This window comes from Rattus norvegicus, chromosome 15 (assembly GCF_036323735.1).
Source record: "Rattus norvegicus strain BN/NHsdMcwi chromosome 15, GRCr8, whole genome shotgun sequence".
Classification (NCBI taxonomy): domain Eukaryota; kingdom Metazoa; phylum Chordata; class Mammalia; order Rodentia; family Muridae; genus Rattus; species Rattus norvegicus.
The window spans coordinates 107,883,325-107,905,137 of record NC_086033.1 but is presented as its reverse complement, the minus strand read 5'-3'; the positions used below and the strand labels follow the sequence as shown (position 1 = coordinate 107,905,137).

Here is a 21,813-nt window from a genome sequence, read left to right as displayed (position 1 = left end):
CACAGAATCTGGATGGTGGCATTCAGCTGTCACTAACAAGAATATCTGTTCTAGGGGAGTTATTCTATAGGATTTATGTGAACCCTGGTGAGCACAGTGGCCTTTTACCTAATGATATAAGGAGTTAGGTTCCTCACCCTTCACACACACACACACACACACACACACACACACACACACACACACGGATGGAAAACTCTGTGTATGGTCAGACATTTAGTGGCATTTCTTACCACTTTACCATAGATGCAAATAGAATCTTTTGAGTTATTGCCAACCAAAACTGTCCTAGCAATAGCTCCTGAGAGAAGGTCTATGAACAATGAACACAGTAACAGCTCAGAGGAAGACACCTATGTAGAGCTTCAGTAGAGAGTGATGGGAATTGGAAGTCAGTTGAATCCAGGAATTGTGACTTTTTTTTCTTAAAGGTGGAACTTAATAAACCTCCTTGTGCTCACACAAATCTGAGCACAAGTTCAGAAGCTCACACAATTTCAGGCTACTCAGTAATTTATTCCCTGGAAGTAAAACTCACTTTTTCTTGACTTTTAAGCTTCTGAATCTTAAATGGTTGGTCAGATTCTCTAACTAAAAACAAAGAAGAAACAAATGAAATGACTCATAACTATTGTTCAAACTAAACAGTTTTCTTTTCTTTCAAATAACACCTCTCTGCTATTTGGGTGTAAGTAATTTATAGCAGAAAAGGGGAATTACTAAACAAGACCAGAGTGAAAGAGTCTTCTCCAGTGGTAAAAGCATTGAGTAGTATTGTTAATCTCACCAGGTGGCCTGTAATTCAGGAAGGAGTCAGAAACCTAGGTCAAGGATAAATAACACTCTGTAATGGGCAGACCTAATGCTGTTTTTCTAACTTGTCTAATACTTCTGGACCTATGTTGTTTTTTTTTTTTTTTTTTTAGTTTTTTTTCTTCTTTTTTTTATTAACTTGAGTATTTCTTTCTTTTTTTTTTTTTTTTTTTGAGTATTTCTTATATACATTTCGAGTGTTATTCCCTTTCCCGGTTTCCGGGCAAACCTCCCCCTCCCCCCTACCCTTCCTTATGGGTGTTCCCCTCCCCATCCTCCCCCCTTGCCGCCCTCCCCCCAACAATCTAGTTCACTGGGGGTTCAGTCTTAGCAGTCATTGTTTTTGATAGCTGAGTAATATTCCATTGTGTAGATATACCACATTTTCTGTATCCATTCCTCTGCTGAAGGGCATCTGGGTTCTTTCCAGCTTCTGGCTACTATAAATAAGGCTGCTATGAACATAGTGGAGCACGTGTCTTTGTTATATTTTGGGGCATCTTTTGAGTATATTCCCAAGAGAGGTATAGCTGGGTCCTCAGGCAGTTCAATGTCCAATTTTCTGAGGAACCTCCAGACTGATTTCCAGAATGGTTGTACCAGTCTGCAATCCCACCAACAATGGAGGAGTGTTCCTCTTTCTCCGCATCCTCACCAGCATCTGCTGTCACCTGAGTTTTTGATCTTAGCCATTCTCACTGGTGTGAGGTGGAATCTCAGGGTTGTTTTGATTTGCATTTCCCTTATGACTAAAGATGTTGAACATTTCTTTAGGTGTTTCTCAGCCATTCGGCATTCCTCAGCTGTGAATTCTTTGTTTAGCTCTGAACCCCATTTTTTTTCTTTTTTTTTTATTAACTTGAGTATTTCTTATATACATTTCGAGTGTTATTCCCTTTCCCGGTTTCCGGGCAAACATCCCCCTCCCCCCTCCCCTTCCTTATGGGTGTTCCCCTCCCAACCCTCCCCCCATTGCCGCCCTCCCCCCATAGACTAGTTCACTGGGGGTTCAGTCTTAGCAGGACCCAGGGCTTCCCCTTCCACTGGTGCTCTTACTAGGATATTCATTGCTACCTATGGGGTCAGAGTCCAGGGTCAGTCCATGTATAGTCTTTAGGTAGTGGCTTAGTCCCTGGAAGCTCTGGTTGCTTGGCATTGTTGTACTTTTGGGGTCTCGAGCCCCTTCAAGCTCTTCCAGTTCTTTCTCTGATTCCTTCAATAGGGGACCTATTCTCAGTTCAGTGGTTTGCTGTTGGCATTCGCCTCTGTATTTGCTGTATTCTGGCTGTGTCTCTCAGGAGCGATCTACATCTGGCTCCTGTCGGTCTGCACTTCTTTGCTTCATCCATCTTGTCTAATTGGGTGGCTGTATATGTATGGGCCACATGTGGGGCAGGCTCTGAATGGGTGTTCCTTCAGTCTCTGTTTTAATCTTTGCCTCTCTGTTCCCTGCCAAGGGTTTTCTTGTTCCACTTTTAGAGAAGGAGTGAAGCATTCACATTTTGATCATCCGTCTTGAGTTTCATTTGTTCTAGGCATCTAGGGTAATTCAAGCATTTGGGCTAATAGCCACTTATCAGTGAGTGCATACCATGTATGTCTTTCTGTGTTTGGTGAACCCCATTTTTAATAGGGTTATTTGTCTCCCTGCGGTCTAACTTCTTGAGTTCTTTGTATATTTTGGATATAAGGCCTCTATCTGTTGTAGGATTGGTAAAGATCTTTTCCCAATCTGTTGGTTGCCGTTTTTGGACCTATGTTTTATGTTGAGCTCTCATCTGGAAGCTTTCTTGGATGAACAGTGCCTCACACTTCTTCCTTTGTGTGGCTGGAACATTCTGGACAGTCTTTCTTAGCATCTTAGATTGAAATGCTTCCCTACTAAAGGTGATATGTTGCATGGCAGCTTCTCATTAGAACAACATGAATTGTCCTGACTGACTGCAGAGGTCTCTAGTACTTGGGGTGTGAAAAGTGGTTCTACACCCCAAGTGATTGGTAGAAGACACTGCTGAGCTCCTTGTCAAAAAAAGTTAGAGGGGGATAAGAAATAATTCCATTTAAGTCATTGGGCCTGTTTCTTTATATTCACCATTGCCAGGCTTCTGATTTATTGTTTTTCTCATTATACCAACAACAATAATTATATAAATAAATAAAATATTTCAGGGTTTCCAGAGAACTTTTTCTCTAGGCCTTGATTTATTGGCAGATGCTCCAACAGATTTTTGAGTCTGTTGCCACCCTCCTGAAAATTGCCTAGATTCTGATCCTCCCAGACAACTCTTTTTTTTTTTTGCCATTTAAATGAGTCTGATTCATCTTTTGTGTGGTCAGAACCTGGAAAATCTAGATCTTGGACAATCACAGAGGAAAAGAATATTCTTGAAGGGCTGATGTTATTTTCAAGTACAAGGTTCTAAATTCTTTCACTTGTTTTTCTGCCCCCCTCCCCTAGAGCGACTTGTTACATTAACATACAGTATTCGTTAATGGAAATGAAGCATAAATCTGCTTCTGTGTATGTTCTTTGTGAAGGTGATGGTAGAAATCCCCAGGCAGTTCACCTCATTTAGTGTATTTTCATCCTCAAATTGCAAATGCAGACTCAGGGCATGCTGGTTGCAGGTAGGAATCTCTGGCTTGTGAGGCTGCTTCAGTGTCTGCGTCTAAGAATCTCTATCTAGTTCACTGACTATTTCAAGGTGTTAAATAATTTCAAAGTGGCTGTTGCAAAATAAGTAAAAAAGGCACTGACAGCTGGCAGCGTTCTGAAGGTTTTTCTGTTCCTGTCATGGAACACTTTGCTCTGTCGTGGGTAGAGCTTCAGGTTTCATTGGGCTTAGTTATGCTGTGGAGTCTATCGAATAAAGGCTTGGTAGTACTGGTGGAGACCTCCTTGTTTCAGCTGCTTTGCTTGTGGTGAGAGATTTACCAGAGATGTCTTTTCTTTTGATGGGGAGGGTAATTCTATTTTCCCTATGGTCAATCTTGTAACTAGATTTTGTTAATGCCATGACCACAATTTCCTGCTTTATCTCTTCCTACCATTCCCTCCCTTCAACAGAACTCTTCTTGTGTGCTTTTCTTTTTTTTTTTTTAATATAAACTATTTTTTTTATTAACTTGAGTATTTCTTATATACATTTCAAGTGTTATTCCCTTTCCCGGTTTCCGGGCAAAATCCCCCTCCCCCCTCCCCTTCCTTATGGGTGTTCCCCTCCCAACCCTCCCCCCATTGCCGCCCTCCCCCCATAGTCTAGTTCACTGGGGGTTCAGTCTTAGCAGGACCCAGGGCTTCCCCTTCCACTGGTGCTCTTACTAGGATATTCATTGCTACCTATGGGGTCAGAGTCCAGGGTCAGTCCATATATAGTCTTTAGGTAGTGGCTTAGTCCCTGGAAGCTCTGGTTGCTTGACATTGTTGTACTTTTGGGGTCTCGAGCCCCTTCAAGCTCTTCCAGTTCTTTCTCTGATTCCTTCAACGGGGGACCTATTCTCAGCTCAGTGGTTTGCTGCTGGCATTTGCCTCTGTATTTGCTGTATTCTGGCTGTGTCTCTCAGGAGCGATCTACATCCAGCTTCTGTCAGTCGGCACTTCTTTGCTTCATCCATCTTGTCCAATTGGGTGGCTGTATATGTATGGGCCACCTGTGGGGCAGGCTCTGAATGGGTGTTCCTTCAGTCTCTGTTTTAATCTTTGCCTCTCCCTTCCCAGCCAAGGGTATTCTTTTTCCTCATTTAAAGAAGGAGTGAAGCATTCACATTTTGATCATCCGTCTTGAGTTTCGTTTGTTCTAGGGATCTAGGGTAATTCAAGCATTTGGGCTAATAGCCACTTATCAATGAGTGCATACCATGTATGTCTTTCTGTGATTGGGTTAGCTCACTCAGGATGATATTTTCCAGTTCCAACCATTTGCCTACGAATTTCATAGACTCGTTGTTTTTGATAGCTGAGTAATATTCCATTGTGTAGATGTACCACATTTTCTGTATCCATTCCTCTGTTGAAGGGCATCTCGGTTCTTTCCATTTTCTGGCTATTATAAATAAGGCTGCGATGAACATAGTGGAGCACGTGTCTCTTTTATATGTTGAGGCATCTTTTGGGTATATGCCCAAGAGAGGTATAGCTGGATCCTCAGGCAGTTCAATGTCCAATTTTCTGAGGAACCTCCAGACTGATTTCCAGAATGGTTTTACCAGTCTGCAATCCCACCAACAATGGAGGAGTGTTCCTCTTTCTCCACATCCTCGCCAGCATCTGCTGTCAACTGAGTTTTTGATCTTAGCCATTCTCACTGGTGTGAGGTGAAATCTCAGGGTTGTTTTGATTTGCATTTCCCTTATGACTAAAGATGTTGAACATTTCTTTAGGTGTTTCTCAGCCATTCGGCATTCCTCAGCTGTGAATTCTTTGTTTAGCTCTGAACCCCATTTTTTAATAGGGTTATTTGTTTCCCTGCGGTCTAACTTCTTGAGTTCTTTGTATATTTTGGATATAAGGCCTCTATCTGTTGTAGGATTGGTAAAGATCTTTTCCCAATCTGTTGGTTGCCATTTTGTCCTAACCACCGTGTCCTTTGCCTTACAGAAGCTTTGCAGTTTTATGAGATCCCATTTGTCGATTCTTGATCTTAGAGCATAAGCCATTGGTGTTTTGTTCAGGAAATTTTTTCCAGTGCCCATGTGTTCCAGATGCTTCCCTAGTTTTTCTTCTATTAGTTTGAGTGTGTCTGGTTTGATGTGGAGGTCCTTGATCCACTTGGACTTAAGCTTTGTACAGGGTGATAAGCATGGATCGATCTGCATTCTTCTACATGTTGCCCTCCAGTTGAACCAGCACCATTTGCTGAAAATGCTATCTTTTTTCCATTGGATGGTTTTGGCTCCTTTGTCAAAAATCAAGTGACCATAGGTGTGTGGGTTCATTTCTGGGTCTTCAATTCTATTCCATTGGTCTATCTGTCTGTCTCTGTACCAATACCATGCAGTTTTTATCACTATTGCTCTGTAATACTGCTTGAGTTCAGGGATAGTGATTCCCCCTGAAGTCCTTTTATTGTTGAGGATAGCTTTAGCTATCCTGGGTTTTTTGTTATGCCAGATGAATTTGCAAATTGTTCTGTCTAACTCTTTGATGAATTGGATTGGTATTTTGATGGGGATTGCATTGAATCTGTAGATTGCTTTTGGTAAAATGGCCATTTTTACTATATTAATCCTGCCAATCCATGAGCATGGGAGATCTTTCCATCTTCTGAGGTCTTCTTCAATTTCTTTCCTCAGTGTCTTGAAGTTCTTATTGTACAGATCTTTTACTTGCTTGGTTAAAGTCACACCGAGGTACTTTATATTATTTGGGTCTATTATGAAGGGTGTCGTTTCCCTAATTTCTTTCTCGGCTTGTTTCTCTTTTGTATAGAGGAAGGCAACTGATTTATTTGAGTTAATTTTATACCCAGCCACTTTGCTGAAGTTGTTTATCAGCTTTAGTAGTTCTCTGGTGGAACTTTTGGGATCACTTAAATATACTATCATGTCATCTGCAAATAGTGATATTTTGACTTCTTCTTTTCCGATCTGTATCCCCTTGATCTCCTTTTGTTGTCTGATTGCTCTGGCTAGAACTTCAAGAACTATATTGAATAAGTAGGGAGAGAGTGGGCAGCCTTGTCTAGTCCCTGATTTTAGTGGGATTGCTTCGAGTTTCTCTCCATTTAGTTTAATGTTAGCAACTGGTTTGCTGTATATGGCTTTTACTATGTTTAGGTATGGGCCTTGAATTCCTATTCTTTCCAGGACTTTTATCATGAAGGGGTGTTGAATTTTGTCAAATGCTTTCTCAGCATCTAATGAAATGATCATGTGGTTTTGTTCTTTCAGTTTGTTTATATAATGGATCACGTTGATGGTTTTCCGTATATTAAACCATCCCTGCATGCCTGGGATGAAGCCTACTTGATCATGGTGGATGATTGTTTTGATGTGCTCTTGAATTCGGTTTGCCAGAATTTTATTGAGTATTTTTGCGTCGATATTCATAAGGGAAATTGGTCTGAAGTTCTCTTTCTTTGTTGTGTCTTTGTGTGGTTTAGGTATAAGAGTAATTGTGGCTTCGTAGAAGGAATTCGGTAGTGCTCCATCTGTTTCAATTTTGTGGAATAGTTTGGATAATATTGGTATGAGGTCTTCTATGAAGGTTTGATAGAATTCTGCACTAAACCCGTCTGGACCTGGGCTCTTTTTGGTTGGAAGACCTTTAATGACTGCTTCTATTTCCTTAGGAGTTATGGGGTTGTTTAACTGGTTTATCTGTTCCTGATTTAACTTCGATACCTGGTATCTGTCTAGGAAATTGTCCATTTCCTGAAGATTTTCAAATTTTTTTGAATATAGGTTTTTATAGTAAGATCTGATGATTTTTTGAATTTCCTCTGAATCTGTAGTTATGTCTCCCTTTTCATTTCTAATTTTGTTAATTTGGACGCACTCTCTGTGTCCTCTCGTTAGTCTGGCTAAGGGTTTATCTATCTTGTTGATTTTCTCAAAGAACCAACTTTTGGTTCTGTTGATTCTTTCTATGGTCCTTTTTGTTTCTACTTGGTTGATTTCAGCTCTGAGTTTGATTATTTCCTGCCTTCTACTCCTCCTGGGTGTATTTGCTTCTTTTTGTTCTAGAGCTTTTAGGTGTGCTGTCAAGCTGCTGACATATGCTCTTTCCTGTTTCTTTCTGCAGGCACTCAGAGCTATGAGTTTTCCTCTTAGCACAGCTTACATTGTGTCCCATAAGTTTGGGTATGTTGTATCTTCATTTTCATTAAATTCTAAAAAGTTTTTAATTTCTTTCTTTATTTCTTCCTTGACCAGGTTATCATTGAGTAGAGCATTGTTCAATTTCCACGTATATGTGGGCATTCTTCCCTTATTGTTATTGAAGACCAGTTTTAGGCCGTGGTGGTCCGATAGCATGCATGGGATTATCTCTATCTTTCTGTACCTGTTGAGGCCCGTTTTTTGACCAATTATATGGTCAATTTTGGAGAAAGTACCATGAGGAGCTGAGAAGAAGGTATATCCTTTTGCTTTAGGATAGAATGTTCTATAAATATCCATTAAGTCCATTTGGCTCATGACTTCTCTTAGTCTGTCGACATCACTGTTTAATTTCTGTTTCCATGATCTGTCCATTGATGAGAGTGGGGTGTTGAAGTCTCCCACTATTATTGTGTGAGGTGCAATGTGTGTTTTGAGCTTTAGTAAGGTTTCTTTTACGTATGTAGGTGCCCTTGTATTTGGGGCATAGATATTTAGGATTGAGAGTTCATCTTGGTGGATTTTTCCTTTGATGAATATGAAGTGTCCTTCCTTATCTTTTTTGATGACTTTTAGTTGGAAATTGATTTTATTTGATATTAGAATGGCTACTCCAGCTTGCTTCTTCTGACCATTTGCTTGGAAAGTTGTTTTCCAGCCTTTCACTCTGAGGTAGTGTCTGTCTTTGTCTCTGAGGTGTGTTTCCTGTAGGCAGCAGAATGCAGGGTCCTCATTGCGTATCCAGTTTGTTAATCTATGTCTTTTTATTGGGGAGTTGAGGCCATTGATATTGAGAGATATTAAGGAATAGTGATTATTGCTTCCCTTTATATTCATATTTGGATGTGAGGTTATATTTGTGTGCTTTCATTCTCTTTGTTTTGTTGCCAAGACGATTAGTTTCTTGCTTCTTCTAGGGTATAGCTTGCCTCCTTATGTTGGGCTTTACCATTTATTATCCTTTGTAGTGCTGGATTTGTAGAAAGATATTGTGTAAATTTGGTTTTGTCATGGAATATCTTGGTTTCTCCATCAATGTTAATTGAGAGTTTTGCTGGATACAGTAACCTGGACTGGCATTTGTGTTCTCTTAGGGTCTGTATGACATCAGTCCAGGATCTTCTGGCCTTCATAGTTTCTGGCGAGAAGTCTGGTGTGATTCTGATAGGTCTGCCTTTATATGTTACTTGACCTTTTTCCCTTACTGCTTTTAATATTCTTTCTTTATTTTGTGCGTTTGGTGTTTTGACAATTATGTGACGGGAGGTGTTTCTTTTCTGGTCCAATCTATTTGGAGTTCTGTAGGCTTCTTGTATGTCTATGGGTATCTCTTTTTTTAGGTTAGGGAAGTTTTCTTCTATGATTTTGTTGAAGATATTTACTAGTCCTTTGAGCTGGGAGTCTTCACTCTCTTCTATACCTATTATCCTTAGGTTTGATCTTCTCATTGAGTCCTGGATTTCCTGTATGTTTTGGACCAGTAGCTTTTTCCGCTTTACATTATCTTTGACAGTTGAGTCAATGATTTCTATGGAATCTTCTGCTCCTGAGATTCTCTCTTCCATCTCTTGAATTCTGTTGGTGAGGCTTGTATCTACAGCTCCTTGTCTCTTCTTTTGGTTTTCTATATCCAGGGTTGTTTCCATGTGTTCTTTCTTGATTGCTTCTATTTCCATTTTTAATTCCTTCAACTGTTTGATTGTGTTTTCCTGGAATTCTTTCAGGGATTTTTGCAATTCCTCTCTGTAGGCTTTTACTTGTTTATTAATGTTTTCCTGTGCTTCCCTAAGTGTGTTCATGTCTTTCTTGTAGTCCTCCAGCATCATGATCAAATATGATTTTGTAACTAGATCTTGCTTTTCTGGTGTGTTTGGATATTCCATGTTTGTTTTGGTGGGAGAATTGGGCTCCGATGATGGCATGTAGTCTTGGTTTCTGTTGCTTGGGTTCCTGCGCTTGCCTCTCGCCATCAGATTATCTCCAGTGTTACTTTGTTCTGCTATTTCTGACAGTGGCTAGACTGTCCTATAAGCCTGTGTGACAGGAGTGCTGTAGACCTGTTTTCCTCTCTTTCAGTCAGTTATGGGGACAGAGTGTTCTGCTTTCTGGCGTGTAGTTTTTCCTCTCTACAGGTCTTCAGCTGTTTCTGTGGGCCTGTGTCTTGAGTTCACCAGGCAGCTTTCTTGCAGCAGAAAATTTGGTCTTACCTGTGGTCCCGAGGCTCAGGTTCGCTCGTGGGGTGCTCCCCACGGGCTCTCTGCAGCGGCAGCAACCAGGAAGACCTGTGCCGCCCCTTCCGGGAACTTCAGTGCACCAGGGTTCCAGATGGTCTTTGGCTTTTTCCTCTGGCGTCCGAGATGTGTGTGCAGGGAGCAGTCACTTCTGGTTTCCCAGGCTTGTCTGCCTCTCTGAAGGTTTAGCTCTCCCTCCCACGGGATTTGGGTGCAGAGAACTGTTTATCCAGTCTGTTTCTTTCAGGTTCCGGCGGTGTCTCAGGCACAGGGGTCCTGCCGCTCCTGGGCCCTTCCCCACGGGAGCCCAGAGGCCTTATACAGTTTCCTCTTGGGCCAGGGATGTGGGCAGGGGTGAGCAGAGTTGGTGGTCTCTTCCGCTCTGCAGCCTCAGGAGTGCCCACCTGACCAGGTGGTTGGGTCTCTCTCTCACCGGGTCTGGGAGCAGAGAGCTGCTGCGGGCCGGGATCCGCGGGTGTGGGACTTCCGGTAAACACAGAACGTGCCCGGTCCTAGAGAAATTCTGCTTTCCTGTGTCCCAAGCTCACCAGGCAGCTTTCTTGCAGCAGAAAATTTGGTCTTACCTGTGGTCCCGAGGCTCAGGTTCGCTCGTGGGGTGCTCCCCACGGGCTCTCTGCAGCGGCAGCAACCAGGAAGACCTGTGCCGCCCCTTCCGGGAGCTTCAGTGCACCAGGGTTCCAGATGGTCTTTGGCTTTTTCCTCTGGCGTCCGAGATGTGTGTGCAGGGAGCAGTATCTTCTGGTTTCCCAGGCTTGTCTGCCTCTCTGAAGGTTTAGCTCTCCCTCCCACGGGATTTGGGTGCAGAGCTCTTGTGTGCTTTTCAATCCAGGGTAGCACTGTGTCTCTTGCAGTGAGAAATAAGAAAGTGAACTAGGAAAATCATGAAATTTCACACCTACCCTATGGCATTGATTGATGAGGAAATGAGCCTCAGCCACTATTGTACCAGAATTCACTTAGGGCTACTTGTAGCCAAAGAAGGCTAAAACTGGCTGCCACTGGTTTTGTTTTTGTTTTTTAATCATCAGAATAGAATGTTAAAGAATTGAAATACTTTTTTCTTTTGTGATTAGTAATTTATCTCATTTACAACAAAGTATAGTGTGCTTCACCACAATTTGAAAATGTCAGAATTGTATAGCAGAATTATTTTATTGCTATTATTTTAGGAAAGTAGTATTTGGATTTTGCCTTAGGTTCCTGGTCTATCTAGTTTCCGGTTCTTAGTCACCCAAGCAGTGTCAGACCATTTTGTGAGTCAACCTTCAGTCAAATTAGATATTGCTTGGCTACTCCTACATATTTTGCATTAGCTTTGCAGTAACATATTTTATAGGCAGGATGACGCTGCAGATCAAAGGTGGCTTGGTCTGTGTATATGCTGTGTTTTTCTCCTTTGGTAGTATATAGAATATGTATCAAAGATGCTAGCATGTAGGCTTGAAGGCTCTATGGAGGCACAAGCTTGACTTCTTTATGTTCAGTGAGTTTTGGAGGTGCTGTCTTTAGCAATGTTTGTGGAGAGTGGGAACACACAAAATCCTATTCTATAAGCCTGGAAACCTCTAGTAACACAGTGGCTGACCACACAGTTTTCTCCACTGAGTATAATCTAGCTATTTGTTCTAAGAGAAGACACTTCCTAATTAAGTGAAAAACGCACAGTAGGTAACAATCTTCAATTAGCAGTTGTTTCCAACTAAACAGTAAAATGTCAATAGAGGAGGAACAAATGGTCTTACTAAGTTAAATTGTTTTGCTATAATATAAGTTAGTGTCAAAAGTTGTGCTGACTGGGAAAAAAGAATTGAATTTGCAACATGACTGGACTCAGTACATTAAAAGTATAAATAAATAAATAAGTAAATGAATGAATAAATAAATAACGGAAAGAGGATATGAATTTAGTTGGGAAATATGATGGTGCTCTGTAATAGGCTTGGAAGCAAAGAGTGAGGGGTGGATATGATCAAAACACAGCATATATATGTATGGAATCAACAAAGAATGAATCAAAAATTAAAAGCAAGAGTAAAACTAGAAATTGCAACCCAATTCCAAGCTGAACAATTAGATTTCAGGAAGTATACTCAGTAGAACAGAGGCAAAGTATTTGAACATATTTAAACTTGTTTTTCTTAGCATTATTGCCTCATATTTGAGACTGCTAATTTTAAATATAATAAAAACAATAACATTTTGCTAATTTCTTCATATTGAGTTTTGAAAATCAATAAATTATATAATTTACTTTCAAAAAGAGATCAGATAAATCTCTTTTTAGTTTGAATAACATAAGGAAAGGCAGCTTCATGTGTGTCCCTAGTCATAGCTATTCAGTAACTAACTGCAGAAATGACTATCTAGTTGTTATAACACCATTCCAGAGTTATTTGGAGTTAATTTTTTATAAAAATACAAAAATATCTGCATCATATTACAACCAGATTTGTTATTTATAAATTTGTCTTTAAGAAGTCGATTCTCCTTTGTCACCACTACTCTGAAAGCGTCCTTACTTTGTTAGTTACTGGTCTGTACTTGGCAAATACAAACTGATTTATTGTAGCATTTGCATAGTCAAATGTTCAGAAGGAAACAATACTCCATCAAAGCAAAGGGAAGTACAGAGTGTGTGCACAGTCAAACTCAAATAGAGAAACACATTCTGACCTAACTTCTTGTATCTCTTCATAACTACTCTGAGTGGGGCTATAGATTACATGATTTCTGTTTCTGATGGACACAGATAAACTCTCATTTTATATTGTTTTATCTGTGCTCAACTTAAAGTGATCCAGAGATGGCAATGATAAGTCTGAGTCATCACTGTCTTCAAAACACCCACTCAAAGTCCCACTGGTTGATTCCCGACCACCTCATAGATGATCCTGGATGGATCCTAGAAACTGTAGTTCTAAATCTGGGGTCCTTTTTTGCTCTTGGTCAGAGCAATACAGTAGAATTTAGGGATGGAAGCTCCTACCAAGTAATGTACAATCTAAGAATAGCTCTTTTTTGCAAAAAAAAAAGTTTGTAATGAAGAGGAAAATTGGCCACTCCAAATACACCTGGTCATAGCTTTTCTAAGACAAACCTTCCCTCATCATGAAGCTTGTTAATCAGCAGCAGATGCAGGGCTGGGAAGAGGATGGATTATTCTGTGAACCACTTATGTGAGATTACCCCCTTAAAACAGCAGCATACAGTTTGACATCAACAGAATGCTTTCTATGTACTATTAACAGCAGCTCGTGATGACTAAAGAGGTTGTATAGCTCCTCCTACAGTTGTCATCAGTCGAGCCCATTGACTCTGCATTGCACCACAACCTTGGTTCTTACTAACAAGTCTCCTTTCTTTCAGGCCTAGCAAGCATTCCCAATCTCTCTACTGCCTTACTAATCTATGTCTGCATCCTGATAGGCTTTTTGCACTGAGTGACTTTTATGAAGATCACAGAAAAGTGGAGAATGAGAGAGAAAAATAAAAACTTGATTCAAGCACCATCTGAGGCCATGTCTGCTAAGCAGGGCTGCTCCTCATTGAAGAGTTTTGTTGGAGTCAGAAATGGGTCATTAGACACATGAATCTTTTCAGAGTTTTTCTCCTAAAGGAATTTTATACTGAAATACTGAAGTCACTTTAGATGGATTTTTGAAGACATTTGAAAAATAATTTTATTATAATAAATTTTGTCTACATCGAATGTGTTTACAGATATATGCAATGTTGGCTAATAATTAACATGTAAATAATATCATTATTTCATGTATGCATTTGTATAAATTTATTATGTAAGTTTATATTGTTTCATTATATGCCTATTTATATACAAATGTATTACATTATTTATTTTTAAGGAATTGAAAAAATATTTCACAGGGTATGAGCATCTAAAATTACAAAATTTCAAAGGTTCAACAGTGTTCAAATGGCTAAGCTACTTTTACAGATATAGAAGCTTCAGAAAAGTAGCAACAACTTGGAGAAGTTCTCAGGGTGGGGGGAGGAAAAATCCCACCTGTAGCTCATGTGCTTTCCTCTCCAAGGCAGCACCGTGTCTCTTGCAGGATGCTGGCAAGGGAGGCCTCCGGGAGAAACTGTAGTCTGTGACTGTGAAGTGTCTCACTCCTTACTTTGACCTTTTTTCAGAGGGGGAGGAACCAAAAGGTGGAAACACAAGAAGCAGTTTCTTTACAACAAACAGCATAAATGCTCAAAGACATTAACTTCCTTCATAACAGATGGACACTTGTCCTTCCTATGGAATAAAGAACTTTCAAAAACTTTCCCAGTGTGCACCACTCATAGAAATGGGTTGTCTATTGCATTTTATCTGCTCATCATGAAACTATGTTCTCCCGTTTGCTCTACACTGCATATGAAAATACAGATCTTACCTAGGCATTGGAACAGAGATTCAATTGCCTATGTAATGTGCTCCACATTACATGCGAAGAGTCTCATGACTGGATACAGAGTAAAAGAGAACACAATACGAGACAATTGTTATTGGTAGATACACCAAACAAAGTGGTTGCAACAAAGCAGGGAATGTGCTACAGTCCTCAGATGTTACCCGTGACTCTTAGCTTTTGGGTTAGTGGGAGGTACTGGTCAATTTATAAATGGCTAACATTTTAGGCATAATAGTCCCAAGGATGTTATGTCTGACACAAGAATTGGCCACTGATGGCTATTAAAGGAACAAAAGATAGCAGGAGATAATTTAATTCTAGATCGCAACATTCTCACTCTCCACAATCCAGTTTTTTTTTTTTTTTTGAATTCTTCTTTTCCAATTTGTATCCCTTTGACCAACTCCTTTTGTTGTCTGGCTAGGTCTTTCAGTACTATGTGGAATAGGTAGGGAGTACAATCCATTTCTAATCAGTCAATCAGCCTTGTAAAATTTTCAACATGGGTGTGGCTTGTTTTGTACTTGGAATTCGGGTCAAAAAGTTTACACTGTAAGCACAAGAGAGAAAGTCTGGGCTCAGTCATCTCTTTGCAAAGAAAACCCCCAATAGCCATAATTTTACTCTCTATCCATTTGGGTAGATGAGGAGGGGTTCTGATCAAATGGTACGAGTTTCAGTTGGAGAAGAGGAAAAATACCTTTAGTGCTCAATGCCAAAGTATGGTAATTATAATAAGGAGCAATATATTTTGCACTTCAAAATTGCTGAAAAATGTTTTTAAAAATGTTTTCACCACAAATAATGTTAAGGACTTTTTTTTTAATTATCTGGATTTAGTCATTTTACACTGTAAAAATGTCTCAGAATGTCTCATTGAATCCTATGTTTCCTTTCTTTAACCATGGTGTGTCCCTTCACTTGAATCCAAATTTCTTTGCTGTTGGCATGCTCCCTATTCCCTTTTCTTTCCATCAGCTATCCTGGAAGAAATGACCAAGTTTAGATTTTTATCCAATGGCAGCAGACCTACAGTCCAGGACACTTAACTCAGTGTGATATGGTCAGCTTTATTTCAAATTAAAATTAGAACAAGGAGTGTCTTAATTCTCTTGTCTAGACAATTGTCACGCTGTAAATTCTTATCATAATGGCTCTGGCTGCTTTCTGATGGCCTTTCCAAAACACAATTTGCCAATCCTACAAACTTTTGAACATGCTGTTTCGTTTACCCTGATTAATCTATTAAGAGATGAAATACTCATCTTGCTTCCTCCTTCCAAAATGACATTTGGAGATTCAATTTCTTGCTGGTTGCTGATGCTGTCTGTGATGCCACTACTGATTTAATTCCGTCTTCTGTCTGTCTGCAACAAATTTAATCAGAAGAACCATTACCCGAATTTGATATTCTTTTCCACAGCTGAGACAGAGCCTCTAGCTTCGACAAACTTTTAATATGATCTTAAGTGAATAGCAGCTGCTTATACACATTGGTGAAGGGTAGAGATGGTGGTACATTACCTAAGCTGCTACAATGTGTGCTTCCATGGGGAGAAAAGTCTTTTACCAAGAACTTGGAATTCAAAATTACTCCAAGATAGGCCTCCATACTTGAAGTATAGGCAAGGGAGTGTCTAGGTATTAGTCCTGAACCGGGCTATAAATCAACTTGGCCTCAGAATAAGTGGGGCAGGTAGTTACACAGTTGTACACTCATTAATACCTGGTCTTCATAGGCCAAACCCTTGTGCTGATCAGGCTGAGAGAAGGATTAATTAGCTTAAAGACAACAAGGAAAGGTAGCAGAGCAAATGCATGAGTGGATTAGGCAAACATCCAACATTTTAACCCTGCCAACCAGACTTGTTTATTTGCTGGAAGACTAAATATTCAAATATATAAGCCTATGGGGGGCATTCTTATTCAAACCATCATGTTACTCTTATTTTCAGGTGACACTAAGACTCACATGAAGCTAGCATGGAATTCAATTACTACTTCTGTTTCATTTTTACCTGCTCACTGTAACTTCTCTCTGTCCAAAGAAGTGTGCCTAATATTATAGCACAAACACCATGACTCAAACCATTGCAAGGTTGAAACTTGCAAGTCAGCAAGAGACCTGTGAAAAGAATGCCAAGTATTAACGTATTGTCTTATATTAGCTTGAGCTCCTCAAAAACATTCATGGTTAAATTCACTGTGAATATTGTGCATTAAGATGTCAGATGATTGACTGTCTTTTCTTCTTAGTCTTATGACAACACCAAGAGCTGTTGTGGTATCTGTTTTATATCTGAGATCTAGAAAACCATGCCCTACATATGTGACGCTCTTCCCTCTACAACATGAAGTTAAGATGGGCAGTGAATTTCATGTCATTGTTTCTATCTCTGAAGGCTACATCTAGCATCTATCTTTGCTTCTTTGATTATCTGGCTGTGTATGCAGACACACCAGCTTGTGTCTCGCAAATGGATTCATGGGACTGAGGTCAGTAGCAAAGCAAATACTAAATATATTTTCTGTTTTAACAGCAAATGCCTTGAGTTTTCTAGGGACTAGTCTGAATTGCCAGTTCCCAGCATGTGGTGCATTTAACAACTGTAAACGCTGAATGAAAGATGCTTTCTTTGAGCTACCAGTTCATCTCACACAAAAGAAGCATGCACTCCTCTGTAGATCCAGGGTTTTCTGGCAATACTGATGCCCCCGCTTTACTGTTTCATTTCCTATTTAACTTTCCATTCTTCAAAATGATGGTTCTAAGCTCCAGGTAGAGCAGCTGAAAGCTTGAATATATTTAATTCACAATTAACAAATAACGATGTTTAATTCATTTTTACTGGATATCTGGTCACAATTTCTGAATGCTAAAGAATTCTTTGAGGAATGGATTCTGAACACAGAAAATCACAGTCTTTATAAAATAGGAAAATATTTATTTTCCCATTTTGTTTTTCAAAATTTCTACTCGACCTCTGGTTTTGATATAATACTGCACATACATACCCATGCTCTGAAGTTACCTGTAGGTAGAGTTGGGTCCTTCCATTTCCAGGAGATGAGGAGATTCTCTTGGTTTTTGTTTGTTTTGTTTTTGGAAATAAATATTCATGTTTATGTCAGTCCTCAGTTTTCTAAAATTCTATTCTAGATGTTCAACAAGCAAGTGTTTGATGTTCCAGGTGTCCTGTGATAGCATACACAAACTGAAAAAATCAAGTTCAGAGATTAATAGGTACAGTCACTGTGAAGATGGGTACCTTTATCCTAATTCTTTTTAAGATCTTCACTATAAAGTTTACAATCAGCATCCTCAGTAAGATGAATATCATTTTACATGAAATATTCAAAGATAGAAGATAATTTTAAACATTTTCCTTTCAACAAATTTAAAAATTGCTAGCATTTAGAACCATAAGTCAAAGCACTTTGCATCAGACAGCAAACATTTTAGGCTATGTGGGTCGAGATACAAAATTGAGAACATTATCTCAAGAGAACAATAATAATGATAACAACGGAGCGTAGCTACATATTTCATAATTCAAGGTTATTACACATATCTATCTACAAAAATCAAACAAAATTCATAATACATATGTTTTCTTGTTGTATAATCTGGGGCTTAAAAATTCAATAAAGTTCTCACTGTACTGAAGTCAAAATGTTGGCATGGCTGTGCAGGGCTTGTTATTAGAGGAGATTATGAGAATAATATGATTTTTTATCTTATGTAGATGCCACAGACAGTGTGCACTGGGTAGCTCTGGGTCCCATCCTCTGTACTCAATTACAGAAAATTATGTTCCCATTATTATATATCTTTCTTTGCCATTGCCTGGAAAGGTGCTCCAATTCTTTGCTTCATGCAATTGATTATCCTGGAATCACTGGAACACTCAGGCTAACTTTCAAACCCAGTTCTTAGACTACAAAATATGGAGGACCACCAATTTGCTAGTGAGACCACAATGATTAATTTTTTTCAAGGTGCTAGGGGCTAAAAATCCAAAATTAAGGTCCCAAGCTGAGAATCCAGAGAGATTCTTTCCTTTCTCTGTAGTTTCTGGTGGGACTCTCAGTCCATGGAGCTCTGTGCCTCACTGCATTGCTCCAGTCTCTACTTCTGCCTCCTTATGACTTCCACTCCACATCCTGCTATCTCTTCTCCTTTGCTGTGAATAACTACCACACTGAGTAAGGGCTCTAATGGCTTCATCATAATTGCATTACATTTGCAGAGACCATATTATCAAATGAAGTGTCAGAAATTCAGGCTTTGCCACATCTTTTCAGAGAACATGATCCAACTCATTATAGTCCATAGTCTCTATCGTCCCTGCCAAATTTCTTTTACAATGTGCCATTTCATAGGTTTAGTGGCTTTGTCTAATATTTCTAGACAGAAAAAGAATATTTAAGTTATATTCCTTTATTCTCTTTTGAAATAACATTCTATGTTATTAGTATCCAGAATAACATTCCATATCATCAAATTACTTAAAAATCTTAAAAAGTCACTTTCAGGTTTGGATCATACAAAAACACATGTAGAGTTGTATTTGTCCTATAGGTTATAGTTTGCTCAGTCTTCCTATGGAATCTTATTTAGAAAAAAAACCAGGAAAGTGTTGATAGAAATACCATTTAGTATACTATAAAAATGATTTAAAATTATATTAGAAATAACTCTCAGTTGGTCTGAAATATAGAAGCCAATCATGTAGTTAAAAGAGAATTTTGGATAATTTGAAAAAGGTTTGATAGACTTAGGGATCAATATTTTTTTACTAATTTATTTCAAATGACTACTGGGTTTATACTGCTATTATATGTGTGTGTTTCTTTAGCTCATGAACATCTTAACTATGGATACCACAAATACATTTATCCTAGTCGATTCTCCAGAAGCAGGAAAATATTGCTAGTCTTCACCCTTAGAACAATACTAATTGAAAATATGTATCATTAATAAAAAATTGTCCATTTTAATTGGTATTGACAAATTTCAGTGTTTGGATAGAATTATAATGTAGAAATGGTAGCAAATTATCCTAATAATTAACATTTATACTGTCAAGAGGAAAACATCACCAATTTCAAATAGCACATCCTTCAGAGAAGGATATAATATCTGTTGAAATTTAACTGGTTATAGCATGGTCTTGTTTTAGAAACCGATATTAACTTTTCTCTTGATTGCTTTTTACAGATATACTCATTATTCACAGAGTATCAAAAAAATAGCAATAACATATGAAATTATGGAGGTCTAGTCAGGTCAGCCCATGGTTACATAGGAACACAGAATTGTCACATTTCAAAATCTGATTTTCACTGGTGAATAAGTTTCAATATTTGTATTAAATAAAGTAACTGACTACAGATGTTTTTGAAAGGAGATGGCAGGACTATGAAGCTGAAGCCTATCAAAATTTCTGTACAAGAGTAGAATTATATTCGAAGTTTTTGTTATTGATATCGATTCCTTCATTATCAGGTCTTCCATCTTGAAGACTGGCATGGAATGGTGATAAACAGTACGACTGTGGAAGCCAGACAGCATGGCTTTAAATCTCTGATAAGCATTTCCTAACATCTGAGTTCAAATCTCAGATCTACTACCTCTTAGAGCTCACACTGACTTTTGAAATCTCAATTTCCTTTTCTTTTTATGTGCTCAAATTCAGTACCTGTAGAAAGCTTTTCTGAAAAGACCCCAATTCCTTTAAAAAATGTATACGTTTGCCCCATAATAAAACTTCCTTGCAATGCTTTGCTTTAAAAAGTAGCACACACAAAGTGATAGTGATAGTTCTTGGTACATAATGAGCATTATATACATACTATTAACTCATTTTAGTATTACTATCATTTGGTAGTGTTGGTGATAATGTACCCTCTACTTCTGAGCCAATGTACGAAGGAACATATGCACTTGGGACTCTCAAAAGACTGTAGAATCCACAAATAATTTAGATGTGATTTGATAGGGATGAGACCGCAGATTGTCTCAGAAACACTTGGACCTGGACTGAAGGTTATATCTCAAGATGAAGGTCACTGTCAGTGCAGAACTTGTTGGACAAGAATAAGGAAGCAGAAACTTTGTGTTCCTGGGTAGCTACTAGTTGGCATCCCACCTCAAGGTATTCCCCTTTTGTTGTTGTTTTTTTTTCCTGTTTGTTTGATTGTTTTTGTTTTTGTTTTAAAACCTCTTCCTACTTGCTTAAAATAAGCTGGAGAGCAAGGGAGAGCCTCATGTCACAAATTTATTTCAATGTTATTTTTTGCATGGCTGCATGATTGCTGCAAGCTGTGTAACTGAATTTCAATTTGTAGGATAACAATAGGATTTCTTGGAGCTGTCCTTTCTTTGTTTTCAATATTGTTTTTTCCATGTGTTTTCTTTCCCTAACATGCTTTCCTGGGAATATCTTCCTCATCACTGTTTCTATAATACTAGTACCCTCAAAAGAGATATAAAGGCATGACTACAAACAGCAAATCTTTGCATTTGAGTTGAGTTGGTGGTAAATGCCATTCCAAATTAAAGCTAAACTAAATAGTGGAAAATATTCAGTAGTTATATGGTAGAGCTGGGGATTACAATGAAATTGGTGACCTCAATCAGCAAAGCCTGTTTTTAGTAGCTGTAGAAATAATGTCTTACATGGCTGAAGCGTTACGACTCCAGTTGGAGAATTTTGCTTTTTCAATTTACTAAGCAAAAGTGATGTTTTTTCATCCCCTGTTGACAGCACCTGGTCCTTCACTTCCTTCTTTAATTCATATTCAATATTTTTAAGCCTTGAAAGCAGAGAAGAAACATTAGGATATGGTTATTCTAGGATGCAGTAGCAACTGGGTTGGGGAATACCATCTGAAATACCAATGTGGTTGTAGAAGCTGGTTGGGGATACATTAGTACTGCATTTTTGCTGGAGATGATGATTCAGTGTTGAAGAATTTCCGGTGTTTTATGGAGATCCTGTGCTGTGATTATGCAGGCATGGATCATATGTTGAGAAAGGTGGGTATTGTATGCTGGTTCTAATAAGCTGTGTAGCCATGAATTTGCAGTGAAATCAGATTTTAGGTAGAAATCATTAAGTAAGGGGAACTTTTTTTTTAGATAGGAAATATGTTTTTCTTTCTAGTTTTTCTGTATTACATTTGCCTTAATGGACTCTTGGTAATAGGCTCCCCATTGCACAAACTTCAATGAGTCACAAAGTTCTCAAGCAGCCTTTGAGAATGTTGCTTCTTTCCTCATCGAAAATAATTGCTGACAAGACAACATTGGTACACAAAGACCAACAGCCACAAGATCAAAGACCACGTGGCAAAGAAAAGGAGATTCTAAGAAGTAGTGGAGATTGTGAAGCATACTAATTGAAAAGTTGATTTTTCTTAAGTAAATGAGCATGGACACTATTATACGTGTAAAAACAAGACCCTGCATTCTACAGAAATATCAGAACTTCCAGAAGACCACG

At 38.8% G+C, this 21,813-nt stretch overlaps 1 protein-coding gene and 1 long non-coding RNA gene across 8 annotated transcripts in view; one reads left to right on the top strand and one right to left on the bottom strand.

Annotated features, from left to right (window-relative positions):
• Positions 1-21,813, top strand: part of Fgf14 (fibroblast growth factor 14) — a 643,687-nt gene that overhangs the window by 181,349 nt on the left and 440,525 nt on the right. The window lies entirely within an intron of this gene.
• The window catches only part of LOC120097183 (uncharacterized), a 67,563-nt gene that overhangs the window by 5,971 nt on the left and 39,779 nt on the right, over positions 1-21,813 (bottom strand). For 2 of the 4 annotated variants that reach the window (XR_010058246.1, XR_010058248.1), the window contains 4 exons: positions 17,338-17,520; positions 16,324-16,430; positions 14,288-15,672; positions 13,909-14,029 (listed from right to left, as the gene is read on the bottom strand). This is a non-coding gene — a long non-coding RNA (uncharacterized LOC120097183). Of the gene's footprint in view, positions 1-538; positions 592-8,910; positions 10,729-13,908; positions 14,030-14,287; positions 15,673-16,323; positions 16,431-17,337; positions 17,521-21,813 lie in introns of those variants that run through there. The other 2 variants (XR_010058247.1, XR_005494422.2) reach the window with 2 other exon arrangements.